The 18,319-nt window shown below is 44.1% G+C and overlaps 1 protein-coding gene across 1 annotated transcript in view; it reads right to left on the bottom strand.

Annotated features, from left to right (window-relative positions):
- Positions 1–18,319, bottom strand: part of TEKT4 (tektin 4) — a 63,230-nt gene that overhangs the window by 27,714 nt on the left and 17,197 nt on the right. The window lies entirely within an intron of this gene.

The raw sequence follows: 18,319 nt of genomic DNA, 5'->3' as shown, positions 1-18,319 counted from the left end.
TTTTTACAGAGTGAGTGGAACTCCGCTTTAATTGAACAAGCTGAAGTGAGAAGCTGATTGGCTACGATGCATAACTGCACCAGATTGTGCACACTCTAGTTTTAGTAGATCAGCCCCAATGTGCCTAAAACCATGGCAAGCAATGCCCAGTCCCTAATCCAGGAAACCCAGGTCCTGAAGTTACACTCTGCAGAGATCAGTGAGGAGAGTTCTGAGAGCTGATTGAAAGGAAGGGACACTCCCCCCCACACACAGCACACAGGAACAGAACTAAGGCTTTCAATCACAGGCTGTGTGCTGGAGCTCCCTCCCATCACCTTTTTACCACTTGGTGTCAGGAAAGCTTGTCAGACACCTCATGCAGATAGCAGAGGAAGGAGGCAGCACACAGAAATTACACTTAGTGCTCTGGACTGAGACAAGTACACACTATAGAGGGATATGCTTTGATCATATGTCATGTCAGACGTTTACAACCACTTTAATGCAAAAAGTGCAGGTTCCTTGAACGTGACTTGGTATTGGCCTCCTGCATTCTCTGTACAGCATAGCTCAGAGTAGGACAGGGAGAAGCAGCACAAGGAACCAGTTAGTTTATGCACTGAACCAGTGGCAGAAAAGAAGTACTGAAGGGACTAAAAGTAAGCAATGCAGCAAGGCTATTTTTAAATGTTTTATCACAAAGCACTACGCAAACTGTTGGCGCTGTACAAATCCTGTATTCTAATAAAAATAATTATTTTATCTTTAATGGGCTTTTTTGGTTAGAATTCTGCTTTAAAATGTATTTAGAAACACAGAAGAGTGACAGGAGAAAAGCCACCAAGTGGTCCATCAAGTCTGCCCCCCCCTTGTGTTATTTTGTTTATATTTTGTTTATATATCTTTTTATTCTTGAGTACAGATCTACGTTTGTCCCAAACATGTTTGGATCCACTTACTGTTGGCTGACTGACTCTGCTGGAAGTCTATTCCAAGCATCTGTTACTCTTTCAGTAAAGTAATACTTCGTAGGATACATTTTTTGAACTTTCCTCTTACTAGTTTGAGGTCATGTTGCTGTGTTCTTGATCTTGGTTTCATATTGAAAATCCTGCCCTCCTGAACATTATTCACCCCCTTGATGTATTTAAAGGTTTCACTCATGTCTCCCCTTTCGTTTCTTTCCTCCAGACCAGCCATTCTCAACCAGAGTTCCGTGGAGCCCTAGGGTTTCTTCAGAGGTAGCAAGGGGTTCCTTGATCTGTGGCTGGATGACCTTCTATTTGATGGTGCCTTCATAGTTCCAGGACCAAGGGCACTAGGCAAAGCAAAAAAAAACAGCCGGACGGTGGCACTACAGGGTCGGGTGGCCATTTATAAACGGCCTCCCCGCACCATGCTTGTGTGCGCTCCCTGGGAGCACGCAGCATCGCAATCCGGTGCCCGCTGTGTCCTCCGGACAGAGTGAAACACCGATCGTCGGACAGTACCTCTGTGCGAGGTCCCAATCATGTGATCACTGATTGGCCAATCAGTGATCACATGCAAAGTAGTAAGCAAGATGTCACTTGTGACATCATTGCTTACTACTAGTGAAATCTGTGAATGATCACAGAGGTCACATGGTACAAGGCTATTCACAACTGCCTTGTACCATGTGACAAGCTGTGACCAATCACAGCTCACTCAGTACTTCTCAATGAGTGCAAGAATGCAGACAGAGAGAAAGAGAAATGATTGCTTTTACATCCTATATGGGTGTAAAAGCAATCAGTGTAAAAAAAAAAAAATCTTCATCACCCCCCACAAGTAGTACAGTGTCACCATGGTGACACTGTACTGCTAGGGTGACAGTATGTAAAAAAATAAATAAATAATAATATAAAAAAAATAAATATAAATGTAAAAAAAATTTTTAAAAAATTATAATTTTTGGTTATAAACTAATTTGGCCTTTTTTTTTTTTTTTTTTACTAAAAAGATAACGGAATACATTTTGGACAAGATTTATGATGCAATATTATTTATTTGCAAAATTTTATAAGAAAAACACTTTTTTTTTTAATTTTTGAACATTTTCATTTACATAGCAAAAAAAATAAAAATCCCAGCAGTTATTAAATACCACCAAAATAAAGCTTTATCTGTCTCAAAAAAATGGTAAAAAATTCATATGGGTACAGTGTTGCATGACCGCGCAATTGTCATTCAAAGTGTGATAGCGCTGAAAGCTGAAAACTGCCCTGGACAGGAAGGGGGGGAAAGTGTCCGGACTGGAAGTGGTTAAGAATGGCATTCTGACCCCCACTATAAGGGTTGCATTCTTCCAACATACCACCAATATAAGGAGCATTTTCCCCATTGACTCCCAATTAGTTGGTTTTAGTAAGGGTTCCCATAGACCTAAAAATATTTTTAGGGCTTTCTCTGGGGCAGAAAAGGTTGAGAAAGGTTGCTCCAAACAGGACATATTAAGTACTCAAAGTCCCTCCTGATCAGGGGTGGACTGACCATTTGGAAACTCGGGCACTGCCTGAGGGCCTGGGGTCAGTAGGGAGCCCCATGAGATGCCCCTGGTACCTTTTTCATAGGCTTTTTTGAGTTTGGACAAGGACACAGGGGCCCCATGATCCCCTATTGCCCGGGGGCCCCATGAGTTGTCAGTCCGCCCCTGCTCCTGATACGTTTTACCTCTCAGACCGGTCACCATTTTTGTTGCCCAGCTCCAAGCTCGTTCTATCTTATCCACAACTTTTTGTAGACGGAATGCAGTAGTGTTGAAATCTAATTGGTTGGTGTGGATTACTAAAGGCTGGCTTTATTCATACACCTTGTTGCAGCTGCGACATGGTACGGCAAATTTTTTACAGCATTTCCTGTTTAGCAAGCAGTGCCACTTGACAAGGGCATGCATTGAATTCGATAGGATAATACCACAACTTGCCAAAGCTTGTCTCACGGTTGAGGTATAGTATGTTAGTGTAAAATCCCCTTTGAGATAGAAAAAAGAACAGGCAATTAGGAATCAGCAGAATTGCCTCCCGAATGCCTGGAAACTATTTCTAAGCCGTCTTTAAAAAAGCGATCAACCGCGGATCCCCTTTCAGAGGCGCGTTTAGAACCACCACAAATGGGAATAATGCCTTTTGACATTGTTTAAAACAAGACCTGCCCCAGACATTCTATAACACTGGACACTGGTCAATAAAACATGCTAATCTCCATTGTAGTTTGAACAAGACCAGATCTGTTGCTATCAGACAACCCTGATTATGTGCAACCAAGGCTCAAGGTCCTAAAATCTTTTAAGCACCATGACCTGTGACTATACAAACTAGAGAAATAGATCCTAATAAATTATATTTAAGCTCTGATTGGCTCACGAGTGGAGGATACATGATGAAAGCTCAGGAAATGTTTGGTTGCCATGGTAACAGTCATGTCTGCCCGGAGCTGTTAAGCCAAGGTGGTATCATTCCTATACTGGGAATCCATTTTCTAAATAAAAGTAAGTCTTAGCAAAAGTAAATTATATTTTATTTTATAACAAAAGACTTTTGTACTGTCCTTGAAAGTAACGTATGAGAATGTGATCTGCCGAAAGAGCAGATGTTACTAGGCATAGGAGTATGTAAGATCTGGAATAAGCAATTTTGCAATAATATAACTGTGTGGTGAGTTATGATAGATTTATATTTTATTTTTTGACTTACTTACTTTGTCTGAGTCTCACTCTTCAGTCTGGAAAATGCTGCCCTGCCATTTATTATAGGGGACATGTCACTGACCACTCATATAAGGGGGCCCTCCCTACTGATCACCAATGTAAAGGGGCTCTTCTTCACTAACCACCAATGTAGAGAGGTACTTTTCCAATGACCACAAATGTAAGGTGGCCCTCCTCCACTGACCATCAATGTATGGGGTCACTTCTTCCCTGACCACCAATCTAAGGGGGCCCTCCTCCACTGACCTCCAATGTAAGGGGGCCCTCCTCCACTGACCACCAATGTAAGGGGGCCCTCCTCCACTGACCACCAATGTAAGGAGGCCCTCCTCAACTGATCACCAATGTAAAGGGGCTCTTCTTCACTAACCACCAATGTAGAGAGGTACTTTTCCAATGACCACAAATGTAAGGGGGCCCTCCTCCACTGACCATCAATGTATGGGGTCACTTCTTCCCTGACCACCAATGTGAGGGGGCCCTCCTCCACTGTCCAGCAATGTAAGGGGGCCCTCCTCCACTGACCACCAATGTAAGAGACCCCCTTCTCCACTGACCACCAATGTAAGGGGGCCCTTCTCCACTGACCACTATTGTAAGAAGGCTCTTCTCCACTCATAGCCAATAAAAGAGGAAATTCTCCTTTCACCACCAATGTAAGGGGCCCTTCTCAACTCACAACCAAGGTAAGGGGACCGTTCTCCACTGACTAGTAACGTAAGAGGACCCTTCTCCATTGATAACCAATATAAGAGGGTAATTCTCCTTTGAGCACCAATGTAAGAGGGCCCTTCTCCACTGACCACCAATGTAAAAAAAGGCCCTTTTCTACTGACTTCAAATGTAAGGGGGCCATTCTCCAGTGAGCACCAATCTAAGGGGGGCCTTCACCTCTGACTAACCATGTAAGGTTTTCCAATGAATACCAAAGTAAGGTGACACTTCTCCACTGACCCCCAATGTAAAGGGGCCTTTTCACTGATCACCAATGAAAAGAGGGCCCCACTCCACCGACCACCAATATAAGGGGCCGTTCATCACAGACCACTAATGTAAGTTGGCCCTTTTTCACTGACCACCAATGAAGAGAGGCCCTTCATCACTGACCACTAATGTAAGGGGGCCCTTGTCCACTAACCAACAATGCAAGCTCCATTATTCAACGGCATAATGGAGCCTGTCTTGTTTGATCTTCGTTGTAAGTGGGCCCTCCTCTACTGACCACCAATGTAAGGGGGCCCTTCTTCACTGGTCATCAGACCATAATCACAGTACATTCCTTCTAAGAATGATATATTTTGTACCAGTAGATAACCCCTAAAAACGAAAAAATAGATCAAAATGAATCACAGAAAACTCTTGCTAAAACCACGTTAAAATAGAAAAGTCTAAATGGGACCTCATTTTTTTCTTTTTCTTTTATCCACTTACAGTATACGGAACCAGCACAGATAGGCAATCCCTTGATAAGAGATTTAACTGCAAAACAAACTTTTTTGTTACAAAAAAAAAAGCAATAATAAAAACATGCTTCCTTAAACTTGTTTCTGAAAACTGGTTATGCAAATCCCTGCATACTTTCTTTTAATTAAATTGGATTTGTATGAAAAAGAGATTACGTAGGCAGTCGAATGCAGCAAAGGAAAATATACTTCTAATTTGTCTACTTTTGTGACTTAGTCATGTGTGACAAGAGTATATCCAAATAGACTATCAACAAATAATTAGGAAGAACAGAGAAAAAAAAGCACCTGTGGGAATAATGATTTTCAGATGGGAAATGCAAAACAAAATTAGAAAACACAGGTATGAAAGAAGCTCATCTTTGGAAGGTTAGGAAGTTTTTTTTTGCTGATAAGAAATGAAAATCCTTAAAGGATCAGCCTATGCAAAAATGTATATCCCATGTTTGGGTAGAAAACACGTACGCTGAATTAGATATGGCTATTTGGAGCTATGGAACAGCTCAAATCAGTGCGACTTTGAAAAAGGTTCCTGCACTATTTTTTGCGATTTCATATGCAACTTGCATTTACATCTGTGCATGAAGCAAGCCGCACATAATGTCGCACAGATGTCGGCAAGCCTCACATGAAGTCATACAGATGTCGGCAAGCCTCACATGAAGTCGCACAGATGTTGGCAAGCCGCACATGAAGTCGCACAGATGTCAGCAAGCCTCACATGAAGTCACACAGATGTCGGCAAGCCTCACATGAAGTCGTACAGATGTCGGCAAGCCTCACATGAAGTCGCACAGTTGTCGGCAAGCCTCACATGAAGTCGCACAGATGTCGGCAAGCCTCACATGAAGTCGCACAGATGTCGGCAAGCCTCACATGAAGTCGTACAGATGTCGGCAAGCCTCACATGAAGTCGCGCAGATGTCGGCAAGCCCCACATGAAGTCGCGCAGATGTCGGCAAGCCGCACATGAAGTCGCACAGATGTCGCCAAGCCGCACATGAAGTCGTACAGATGTCGGCAAGCCGCACATGAAGTCGCACAGATGTCGGCAAGCCTCACATGAAGTCGTACAGATGTCGGCAAGCCGCACATGAAGTCGCACAGATGTCGGCAAGCCTCACATGAAGCCGCACAGATGTCGGCAAGCCTCACATGAAGTCGCACAGATGTCGGCAAGCCTCACATGAAGTCGCACAGATGTCGGCAAGCCTCACATGAAGCCGCACAGATGTCGGCACGCCTCACATGAAGTCGCACAGATGTCGGCAAGCCTCACATGAAGTCGCACAGATGTCGGCAAGCCTCACATGAAGTCGCACAGATGTCGGCAAGCCTCACATGAAGTCGCACAGATGTCGGCAAGCCTCACATGAAGCCGCACAGATGTCGGCAAGCCTCACATGAAGCCGCACAGATGTCGGCAAGCCTCACATGAAGTCGCACAGATGTCGGCAAGCCTCACATGAAGCCGCACAGATGTCGGCAAGCCTCACATGAAGCCGCACAGATGTCGGCAAGCCTCACATGAAGCCGCACAGATGTCGGCAAGCCTCACATGAAGTCGCACAGATGTCGGCAAGCCTCACATGAAGTCGCGCAGATGTCGGCAAGCCTCACATGAAGTCGCGCAGATGTCAGCAAGCCTCACATGAAGTCGCACAGATGTCGGCAAGCCTCACATGAAGTCGCACAGATGTCGGAAAGCCGCACATGAAGTCGTACAGATGTCGGCAAGCCGCACATGAAGTCGCACTGATACTGAAGTAGCATGATTTCAAAGCCGCATTTACCCCCGGTTAATATATATGCGGCCGTGCGGGCCACGTTTTGCGCGGGCACGAGAGCCCATTCATTTGAATGGACTCCCGTGCCCGTGACACGCAGGGAAGAAGTCTCTGCACTTCTTTGGAAAATGCAGCCTACACGGGAACCTCAGTTCCCAGTACGGTTGCGTTTTCCAGTGCGGGCGGCACGCCATTAGAATTAATGGCACCCACCCGCGGGTCCGCAATTCTCTGTGCAGGTGGTGCGGCTGCACGGATTTTCGTGTGGATCCGCAGAGGCACCACCCGCACAGATGTGAACCTAGGGTCAGTGTAAACCAGGGCTAATTCATTCCCGATTGGCAGTGGTGACCCAGGCTGTGAGTGACCGCGGGATTAAGAGTCACCACCCATACGAAGTGTGCTATATAAGCATTTAGCTGTATGCCTGAAGTTCTGCTTTTGAGAGACCCCCAGGGGCGGACTGACCATTTGGAAACTCTGGCACTGCCTGAGGGCCCGGGGTCAGTAGTGGGCCCCATGTGGTGCCCCTGGTACCTTTTTCATAGGCTTTTTTGAGTTTGGGCAAGGACACAGGGGCCCCATGATCCCCTATTGCCCGGGGGCCCCATGAGTTGTCAGTCTGCCCCTGGAGACCCCCATCAACAATTGCAGGCGCACAGAAAAATCAAGGTGTGTAAATGCTTACTTGCAGCGTTTCCTAAACAAATTTTTATTCACTTGCAATGTGCTTCTGAGCTTGTAAGAATATTTGACTACTACAGGAAGAGTCAATTTCCTAACACAGCCTCTTCCCTCCTTGCATGCCATAGCTCATGCCATAGTGTCTAATTACTCTGTGCTGGCCCAGCTCCTCCACCACTCACCTCCTTACATAACCTTTTATGTAGCTCCTGGGTCAGCACAGACAGCAATGACACAACTATGACATGCAAGGAGGAAGGAGTCTGTGCTAGGGGAACTGATGGAGAGCAATACTGGGTGCTGCGGACACCATATCCAAAATGGTGGCACCCAGCAAGCATCTCCGGACTTTGGATGTCTACACAAGGGGGACTTTACAAATAAATACCATAAATAAAATACTTTAAATACAGATATAATCTCAGGCTTTGTTTATACTTATTTTTGCAAGCATTTCCACGCGTTTTTGCACGTTCCTGGGCGTCGCATGTAGAGCAGCCCATTCATTTCAATGGGCTGTCCTACGCATGAGAAATCTGGAAAAGAAGTCCCTGACCTCTTTGCAAAATTGTGCTGCACTGAAATGCATGATGTTGCGGACTGTGAAAAAAACGCACGTGTTAGCAGATTTGTCGGAGTGCCATTAGGAATTAATGGCACCGCCATGCAGCACTTTTCTGCACATGTCGGTAAACGCATGATTTTGCACATGTTCCCAACCTGCACTAGTGTAAATCTAGCTTTCTGGGAAGAGTTCTGTTAAAATGAACGTTCTGGCATATGTGAAAAGAAAGATTTTATACAAAATGAACGGTCTGGTGACAGGGTCTCTTTATCAGTGCCTTTCTGTTCTGTATATCATCATTGTATTGAGTAGGGAGCCATCTACTGGGTGTTCACTACAACTGCACCTGTTATTATTCCTTTCAACAGGAATAGGGAGTGTCTTATTACTAAAGATTTCCATCTACCACTGCAGCCATTTTAGCTTCCTGAAGAACACCAATGAAGGTCTCCTCCATTCTACCTTTGATACACATATGCCAGTAAGTTCATTTGTTGTGTTTGTTAAAGTCATGTATATATTCAGATCGCATTTGAATATATTTGTTGTGATTTGTAGGTAGCTGTTTACAATAAATGTGTTCATTGTAGGCCTTTATGAGAGACATGTCTACAAGCATATTGTAACTTCAGTTTATGTAATTGTTTTGTAGTTTTACACAAATATTCACAGAAATAAATTCAATTTTGGAATAAAACACAACACTGCTTCTGTCAGCTAGCTTTCAGCTAACTATTAGTAAGACAGCACACTTTATCTTACCCCCCCCCCCCTTCCCTGCCCAATCACTGTGTTTACTTCCTAAATTAGTTAAAGCTTTATTGATGAATGTATAGTGAATTCTTGATGAATCTGACACTCAATCCTTAGTAAGAAGACCAGTGGAGCTCCTATTAATTACACCCCGGTGACTTTCAAATCACCCTTTCATCTATGCTGGCTTTTACAATGACACTTAAACTTTTATCCTGCGAGCGCTTTCTTTATGTTAATTAAAAAAGTGATTCATATTGTGCTGTAGAAGCTTACCAAAATTCATACAGTCAATTAACAAATTAAATTCAGCAATAAATGTGCAGTAAATACAATTTTCATTCCACGTTTAAAGAGAGGGACCTGTTCTGTCTATCAGCGGGGAGATGCTGGGAACGATCCTATATATCTACATTAAGGCTGATGGCATTCTGATCATATGGCTGAGTTATGAGTTAACAGCCTGTATGTGAGCCTGGATTCTAACTGCTGTTCTGCTTATCATTTAATAGAGGAGAACGCAACATTCCCTAAAGAAAGATACACCTGAATGCTTTATAAATACTAATGTGCCTTAAAGTGTGATAAAGAGACAATCATTAATAATGCATTAGCGAGATAGAATCGAGAAAGAGCGAGTCCGTTGCAGCTCATTAGACTGTCATTGCCATGGACTGAGAGTCCATCATTGTGAAATGCGTAGAATGAGATGATGAGATGCACGTGGTAAACGCAATCTAGCTGTTCAAGGGTTTTACATCTAGGTATACAGTGTAGCAAGCAACCTAACACCAAAATCTGTTGGCGTGCCAGTAACCTGATATCTTGAAAATAGGAAAAATCAGCAGCACTCCAAATAGCTCTTCTTGTAGTTTTTTTTATTAATCAGTGCATAGACTGCATACAATAATGTCTCCAACCCAAAACCAACCTTTCTTGATGCGCTTCACCACTCCTGACTCACTCACAGGGATAGGGGATTCCCCTATCATCTAGCTTTCCTTCATGCGATTCACCACTCCTGTCTCGCTCACAAGGATTGGGGACTTCGCCTATCCTCCAGCCTTCCTTGACTTGTTTCACCACTCTTGGCTCGCTCATAAGGATAGAGGACTTTCCTATCATCTAGCTTTCCTTCATGCGTTTCACCATTCCTGTCTCGCTCACAAGGATTGGGGACTTCCCCTATCCTCCAGCCCTCCTTGAGGCGTTTTACCACTCCTGGCTCGCTTACAAGAATAGGGGACTCCCCTATCATCTAGCTTTCCTTTATGCATTTTACCACTCCTGTCTTGCTCACAAGGATAGGGACTTCCCCTATCCTCCAGCCTGTCTTGTGGCATTTCACCACTCCTAGCTCGCTCACAAGGACTGGTGACTTCCCCTATCCTCCAGCCTTCCTTGACTTGTTTCACCATTCCTGGCTCGCTCACAAGGACTGGGGACTTCCCCTATCCTCCAGCCTTCCTTGACTTGTTTCACCATTCCTGGCTCGCTCACAAGGACTGGGGACTTCCCCTATCCTCCAGCCTTCCTTGACTTGTTTCACCATTCCTGGCTCGCTCACAAGGACTGGGGACTTCCCCTATCCTCCAGCCTTCCTTGAGGCGTTTCCCCACTCCTGACTCACTCACAAGAATAGGGGACTCCCCTATCACCTAGCTTTCCTTCATGTATTTCACCATTCCTGTCTCGCACACAGGGATTGGAGACTTCCGCTATCCTCCAGCCTTCCTTGACACGTCTCACCGCTCCTATCTTGCTCACAAGGATAGGGGCAGTAAAATGAGTCAAGGAAGTCTGGATAGGAGAAGTCCCCTATCCTTGTAAGCAAACCAGGAGTGATGAAATGCAAAAAGGAAGGCTGGTGGATGGGGGAAATCCCCTATCCTTGTGAGCAAGCCAGGAGTGGTTGAAAGGCATCAAGGAAGGCTGGAGGATGGGGCAGTTTCCTATCCTTGTGTGCAAGCCAGGAGTGGTGAAAGGTGTCAAGGAGGGCTGGAGGATAGGGAAAGCCCCCTATCCTTGTAGGCAAGTCAGGAGCAGTGAAACATGTCAAGGAAGCCTAGAGGATAGGGAAAGTCCCCTATCCTTGTGGGCAAGCCAGAAGTGGTGAAATGTGTTAAGGAAGGCTGGGACTGGGTTGGAGCCATTACTGATAATCATGCACTGATGATTAAAAATACCACAAGAAGAGCTAACTGGAGAGCGGCTGTTTTTTTCCTATTTTCAATGAAGAATGGAGACGGATTGTGATGACCGTCACCAAGGTTGTGAGGACAGTCTTGAGTGGAGCTATGGATTTGTGTTTAATTCTAACCTGAAATTTGGGCTATAAAAACGTGCATCGTTATTCATTCATCAAAACTGCATGTACACCTGTTCTGTGCAAATGGAAAGTTCTTTGGCTTTATTCTCTGCAATTCGAATGTGTGAATGCAGAACATAGTGCATTATGACCACTAGATGGCACTGGCTATCACAGGACATAAGAATGCTCCTCAACGCCACCTAGAGACCATCATGTAGTAATTTCTGCACTCTCACATTTGAATTGCAGAGAATACAGCCGAAGAACATTCAACCTTGCCCCATTTGTTCCAACAAATTTATATATAGTTTCAAGGAGGAAAAGCTATGCATTTTTTATCAATACACCCTTATGGTGCTCTGTTTAAATGTGTGACAGGCAATATCTGACCCAACCTACTAGTTTGCTAGTATAAAGGATCGAAAAAAAAATGCCTTCCCCCAGATGTCATCACTTCCCAGTACTCTGTGCTACCAATCAGCTGCCAGTGTTCTGCACTTGATCCCTTGTGCTAGCCCTACTGGGTCAAGCAGTTGTCACAAACATGGCTTAGCCAATGTGTATGGCATTCCCAGTGCTTCCAGGTACTTCCTAGGAGATCGAATGCCTCCTGCCATCTTTGCCAAGCTTCCTCCATGTGACACAATGACACATGCAATCCCAATTAGAGGCTGTGGCCAGTATTGAGATCCCTGGTAAGATAGATGATGGGACGGACTTTACACCACTTACAATGTTTTTCAATAGAATTAAAACCTACTGGGTGATTTCACAGACTGCCCCCACTTACAACCCTATCGAACCTTCAGATGAAATCAGCTAAACACATTCTAGGTACAAAACTAAAGGTGCGCAGAGTCACACAGCTCTTTTTCTTTAGAAAGCAGCCACAGCCAGAGTAGAGAAGCTGGTCACCTGCCAGCAAGCTACAGAGAAGAACCCTTGCTCTGTGTGGAAGCAGTGGTGTCTCTGTAGTGTTCTGACCTGCCACTTGCTGAGTCAGAGCCAGAGCCCTCCAATCAGTAGAGCTATAGATTAGACAGGGGAAATGCCAGAAAGGTCTAAACATTTGGTATTGAGCAAAAATTATATTCAAAGAGCCCGTAAAATGGGTAAGGGGACACATTTAATTTTGCCCCTAAATCTACAGCAGTGATCTCCAAACTATGGCCCTTCAAACTTTTCGCCTTTATTTGGTCCTTGTGGTCCTTATTCCTCCCACTGACACCAATGATGGGGCACTATTCCTCCCACTGACACCAATGATGGGGCACTATTCCTCCCACTGACACTAATGATGGGGCACTATTCCTCCCATGACACCAATGATGGGGCACTATTCCTCCCACTGACACCAATGATGGGGCACTATTCCTCCCACTGACACTAATGATGGGGCACTATTCCTCCCATGACACCAATGATGGGGCACTATTCCTCCCACTGACACCAATGATGGGGCACTATTCCTCACACTGACACCAATGATGGGGGATTATTCCTCCCACTGACACCAACATTGGGCCACTTTTCCTCCCTCTGACACCATAGATGGGGAACTATTCTTTCCATGGATACCAATAATGGGGCACTATTTCTCCCACTGACACTAATAATGGGACACTATTCCTCCCACTGACACCAACAACAGGACACTATTCCTCCCTCTGACATCAAAATGAGACACTATTCATCCCACTGACACCAATAATGGGGCACTTTTGATCCCACTGACACCAATAATGGGTCACTATTCCTCCCACCAACACCAACAACAGGACACTATTCCTCCCTCTGACACCAATAATGGGGCACTATTGATCCCACTGACACCAATAATGGGGCAATATTCCTCCCACTGACACTAATAATGGGACACTGTTCCTGTCACGGACAACAATGATGGGGCACTATTCCTCTCATTGAGACCAATAATGGGACACTATTCTTCCCACTGACACCAATGATAGGACACTATTCCTTCCACTGACACCAATAATGGGGCACTATTGATCCCACTGACACCAATAATGGGGCAATATTCCTCCCACTGACACTAATAATGGGACACTGTTCCTGTCACGGACAACAATGATGGGGCACTATTCCTCTCATTAAGACCAATAATGGGACACTATTCCTTCCACTGACACCAATGATAGGACACTATTCCTTCCACTGACACCAATGATTGGGCATAGTTAACAATGCCAGGACTACTCCCACTGGCTACAGTCTGGCCCGTAGAAGGTCTGAAGGATAGTAAACTGGCCTTTTGTCTGGAGACCCCTGGTGTACAGGCATGCTAGGGATGGAATGTTCCTATTACCACACTAGGACTGATCATGTAACAACAGTAGGCAGGCTCCACCATTCAGGAAAGTGAAAGTTACAGCGAGGACCTGGCTCAGTATCTAGAGGACAGAACAAGGTAAGAATCTGCCATTAACTATTCCTTGTAATGTATATAGATGACCTGAAGAGGATTAACTTTTTTTCTCATCAAAAGTAAGAATTACATCAGTAATGTAACTTTGGGGTGTCTGACCTTTAAATATCGTTTTTAAAAATTATCCATATATATATATATATATAAAAAAAAAAAGATTCCTTCCTATAGTACAAAATGGTTCCAGTATAATATCAGTAGCTATAATAGAAGAAAATACCTTTCTATGCCAACATTTACTGAGAACATAATTTATGTTTCTAATGATGTCATTTAGCCTGACCTTGTGAACCTCTAACACCCCCCCCCCCCCTAGAATCTGGAAAGCAATGAGTTTTATCTCCCACTAAATGGCCAAGTGCCTGAGAAGGCATTGCAAGGCACAGACACAGGCAGTGAGGCTATGCTGACATCTAGTGACCATTTATAAAATAGGTGAAAACAGTCCACTAGAAGGAACTTCATGTATGGCAGACAGTGAACCCAATCATTTCTAAACCATCTCATTGGCTTCTCGTACACCACAGGTAAATGTGGTTGTTGTTAACCCCTTCACGCCTAAGGGTAAAGCAAATCTTAATGCCTAAGCACAATTTTTCAACGTTGACATGTGTTAGTAAAACCGTCCATATCATCACAACTACTTTGTACATCCAGGTGAATTATACCTTGGTTTTTTTCAGGACAAATTGGGCTTTCATTTGGTGGTAAATGGTAATAGATATCTCCTGATTTTTTTTACTATCAAAGGAAAACTGGCCCAAAATAGAAAAAAAAAACACATTTTTTTAAATTTAGCTGTGTGTTTCTTGTTACTACAATAACTTACTGTCACGGATCCCACCCACACGCTCACGCCCACAGCGACTAGCTAACCGAGGCATGCATGTCTGGCCGTGACTTGGGGTAAGAGGGAATTAGGGGGACTTAATTTATTCTGAATTAAATGACTGGCCATGATACACTTTCACAGCCCGCACTACCTCTGGCCACCACTAGAGGGACACTCCACTCCAATCCAGCTGGCTGACCACACACAGGCAGATATGAATCTTATATACAATCTGGTGCACACTAAGGGTTGAGGAGCAGCCTAGAAATTGGCACCCCCTTCTAGGATTCCTCCAGCTATCCTACAAGCTAGAACCCCGGTGTTAATCACTCTTCCACTGTCCACACACCCCCACACCAGACACACCACAAACGGTAGCTTTCCACCACCCAACAGTTTATCCGCAGACTGGTCTGCTGGGCCACCACACACACACAGATATCCTACTTTACAATAATCTACATACAATCTGCCAACACGTAGTGCAATTGCATACAGATAGGCAATGAACTTGACCGAGTGTATAAAGACACTGCAATACAACACAATCTCCCCAGAGATATGAGCCCGAGCTTAAGTACCCAGAAGTCACTTATTAATTTTATGATTTAATATCCCGAAAGTGGGCAGTGCATAAAATATGTACAAAAAAGTTACAGAAAATACAAAAAATACAAGAAGACACACAATTGGCTATTGACTATAAAATAAAAGAGAATAAAAACAGAAATAAAACTTTTACCAAGAGTTATCCTGAGACTGGAGCAAGTCAGAGAAAGTCCGCGATCCGCCAGTCAATAGAACCGGCTCCATACAAATCACACCATCCATATCTCAGGTCCTTAATTTATGGAAATATGGACATAGGCTTTACATTAGCCCTTGGCCAATCAACTCTGGGGGGTGTTCCTGTACCAGCCCACAGGACATTCTGGCTACTGAAATGCCCAAAGTCGATTGGACCAGGAACAGTTTGAATCACCAAGTCATGGATTGAATTTCCAACACCAGCACATCAGTCCGATCGCAACAGTACCAATCACTGTCCAGCTGTCGCAATCAGGCACCATATAACCATTTTCTGCATTTCTCTGGGATTCTACATAGGCTACAAATACAGTTTTACATGCAGATGTAGCCTACAGTGTGTCCAATCAGAAGGAAGTATTTTCATCTCTCTGCAACTAATATTTTAGCTTTTATAAGAGATGAAATATATTCCTTTGATCTGTGTATGTACGTCAAAGCTCCCAGACACATCGGAACCACCTCTGGTCTCCCGCTGTGTCATGAAGCCGAACTGTCTAGAGCCTTTTCCTTCCAGATTTCCAGAAGGTGACTAACCTCCTAGATTGTAAGCTTGAAAGAGCAGGGCCCTCGAACCCCTCGTGTATCACATTGTATTGGTATTGTTCTGTCACATGTTCTGTCCCCCTTTGTAATGTACAGCGCTGAGCGAACTATTGGCGCTTTATAAATACTGTATAATAATAAAATAATAATAATCTTATTGGCATCCAGGTGTCACCTCCAGTCTAGAGGATGCTCTGTCCCTTCAGATGCTAATTGGTGACCATATGTCTCTGACTTAATTCTGAACACATCTTATATTATTAGAACATGGACTGAAGCTAAACCTACATTGTCATATTTCTACAGATCACATCTCAGCTACTCAAATCTAACATGTACGTTACACCTACCACCAAAGAACAACCCAAAATAAATTTTCCAGCTCTTGACTATCGCAGCGATACCATGTATGTGTATGTTATTTGTTGTTTGTACCCACAGTACAGCCCAGAAACAATAGTGCGCATTTTGTTTTTTGTTTACCTAAAACACACTGACACTAACTGACACTAATACCATTTTTTTTAAAAAATTAAAAATCCTGACCTTTGACCCTGACCTGGACCTTTGACCCTGACCCAAACATTTACCCTGACACTGAACTAGATCAAACCTTGATCTAGGTATTTTTTCTTTATTTTATTTTTTAATATTTATTTTTATTTTTTTTCTAACAAACATTTTTTTTCGCTCTATGCCAGGAGTTAGAGAGATACAATGTATCTTTCTCCTCCATTCATAGAGAGAGAAAAAAAAAACAAGGGGGCCGGGCTGTACAGTGACTGATCACTGTGATAGCCAATCAGAGGCAATCACAGCGATCATGTGACCCGGAATCGGGAGTCCCGGGTCCTGATCGTTAGAACGGAACCCGGTGCTCTCAGTGACACCGTGGTCTTTGTGCTGGGAGCGCACAGTGTGGCGTGCTCCCAGCACAAAGACATGTACGCAAATATGCAGTCTCACGGAAAAAAGCCCAGTTCTGTGAAGCCGCATTTTTGTGTTACGTCGGCTATATTCATAGAATTTGCTTCACCCCTTTTACCATATTTGCTGGGTTATACCCAAAAATGTACTGACAAAAGGGGCTTTATGGCGACTTAAACGTTTACTATTTTTAACATTGCGCTGTTTATCTCCTCCTCCCTGCCTGTCTCCAGTACCACACCCAGAAAGTAGCAGGGAGGGGAGAGACCTTGCAGTGTAATGAGCACTGATTGGCTGCTCGTTAGGAAAGGGGAGTGTCAGACTTATCCTTTATCCCTTTCGCTGCCAGAGCTGTTTTTGCGGTTTTTGCAGACGTTTAAAAAATCATTTAAGGCCTGAAGATGACACAAAACTCCAAAACATGAATTATTTAGTGAAATCAGAGACCCTAGAGAATAAAATAGTGGTAGTTCCAATTTTTTTTATATCACACAATATTATCACAAAGGTCTAGGAAACGCAAATGTCAGTAATAAATACACTTAAGTTAATTTTAGGGCACAAAAAGCAATAAATGATCCAATTGTTTTGTAAAATATAAAAGACGAGGTTGCATCGAGTAAATAAATATGCAACACGTCAAACCTTAAATTTGCATGCGCTGTGAAACGGCAACAAACTTTAGTATCCTCTATTTTCTATAAGTAGTGTTTTAAAGCCCCTTATAGGTCATCAGTATAGTGTACGGAGGAGGTCTGGTGCTAGAATTATTGCTCTCATTCTGGCATACACGGCGATATGTGACATGAGTATCACAATCATCGTTTTCATACGTAGGAGCCCCCGCGCATGCTTTCACGTTTGTACGTGCGTATATGTGGGGGTGGGGGGCCCTGAAAATTTTGGGGGGTTTATATGCTTGGGTGTAACTTAAATTTTTTTTTTTTTTATCACATAGGGGACAAAAAGTCCCCTATGTGATTTTTTTGGTGACAGGTTCTCCTTTCTGAGACATCCAGGGTCTAAAAGACCCTGCATGTCTCCCCTGTGCTCCACTGAATGTAATGTGGTGCACATCGCACTGCATTACATTCTTTCCCAGCCTTGATGGCCGGGAATCTGTCAACGGGGACCCGGAAGTAACATCACATCACTTCTGGGTCAGGACAAGGAGGGGAGTGGATGCATCTGCTCTCCCTCTCCTATACCGGCATCCTGGCATACCGCTGGCACCCACTGAACCAGTCCTGGACCCGCAGATAGGAAAGCAGAGCCCGGGATATATAGCGGGCAGGGGGGCGGCGGCTGGCACTGTGGGCTGTGTGGAAGCAATCGGGTAGCTGCTCGAATGCTTCCACCTGACAGATGAACCCTGCATGGCGCCCGGAACTAAGGATTTACACGGAGTGAATACACACAATCACTTGCATGAGAATTATTTTGGAGCACCATTATTGGATACTTTATATGCATCTTGTGTGGACTC

The sequence above is a fragment of the Staurois parvus genome, unplaced genomic scaffold, assembly GCF_062004578.1.
Source record: "Staurois parvus isolate SC_StPar_1 unplaced genomic scaffold, SC_StPar_1.0 ptg000882l, whole genome shotgun sequence".
Taxonomy (NCBI): Eukaryota; Metazoa; Chordata; class Amphibia; order Anura; family Ranidae; genus Staurois; species Staurois parvus.
This window is presented reverse-complemented; position numbering and strand designations above follow the sequence as displayed.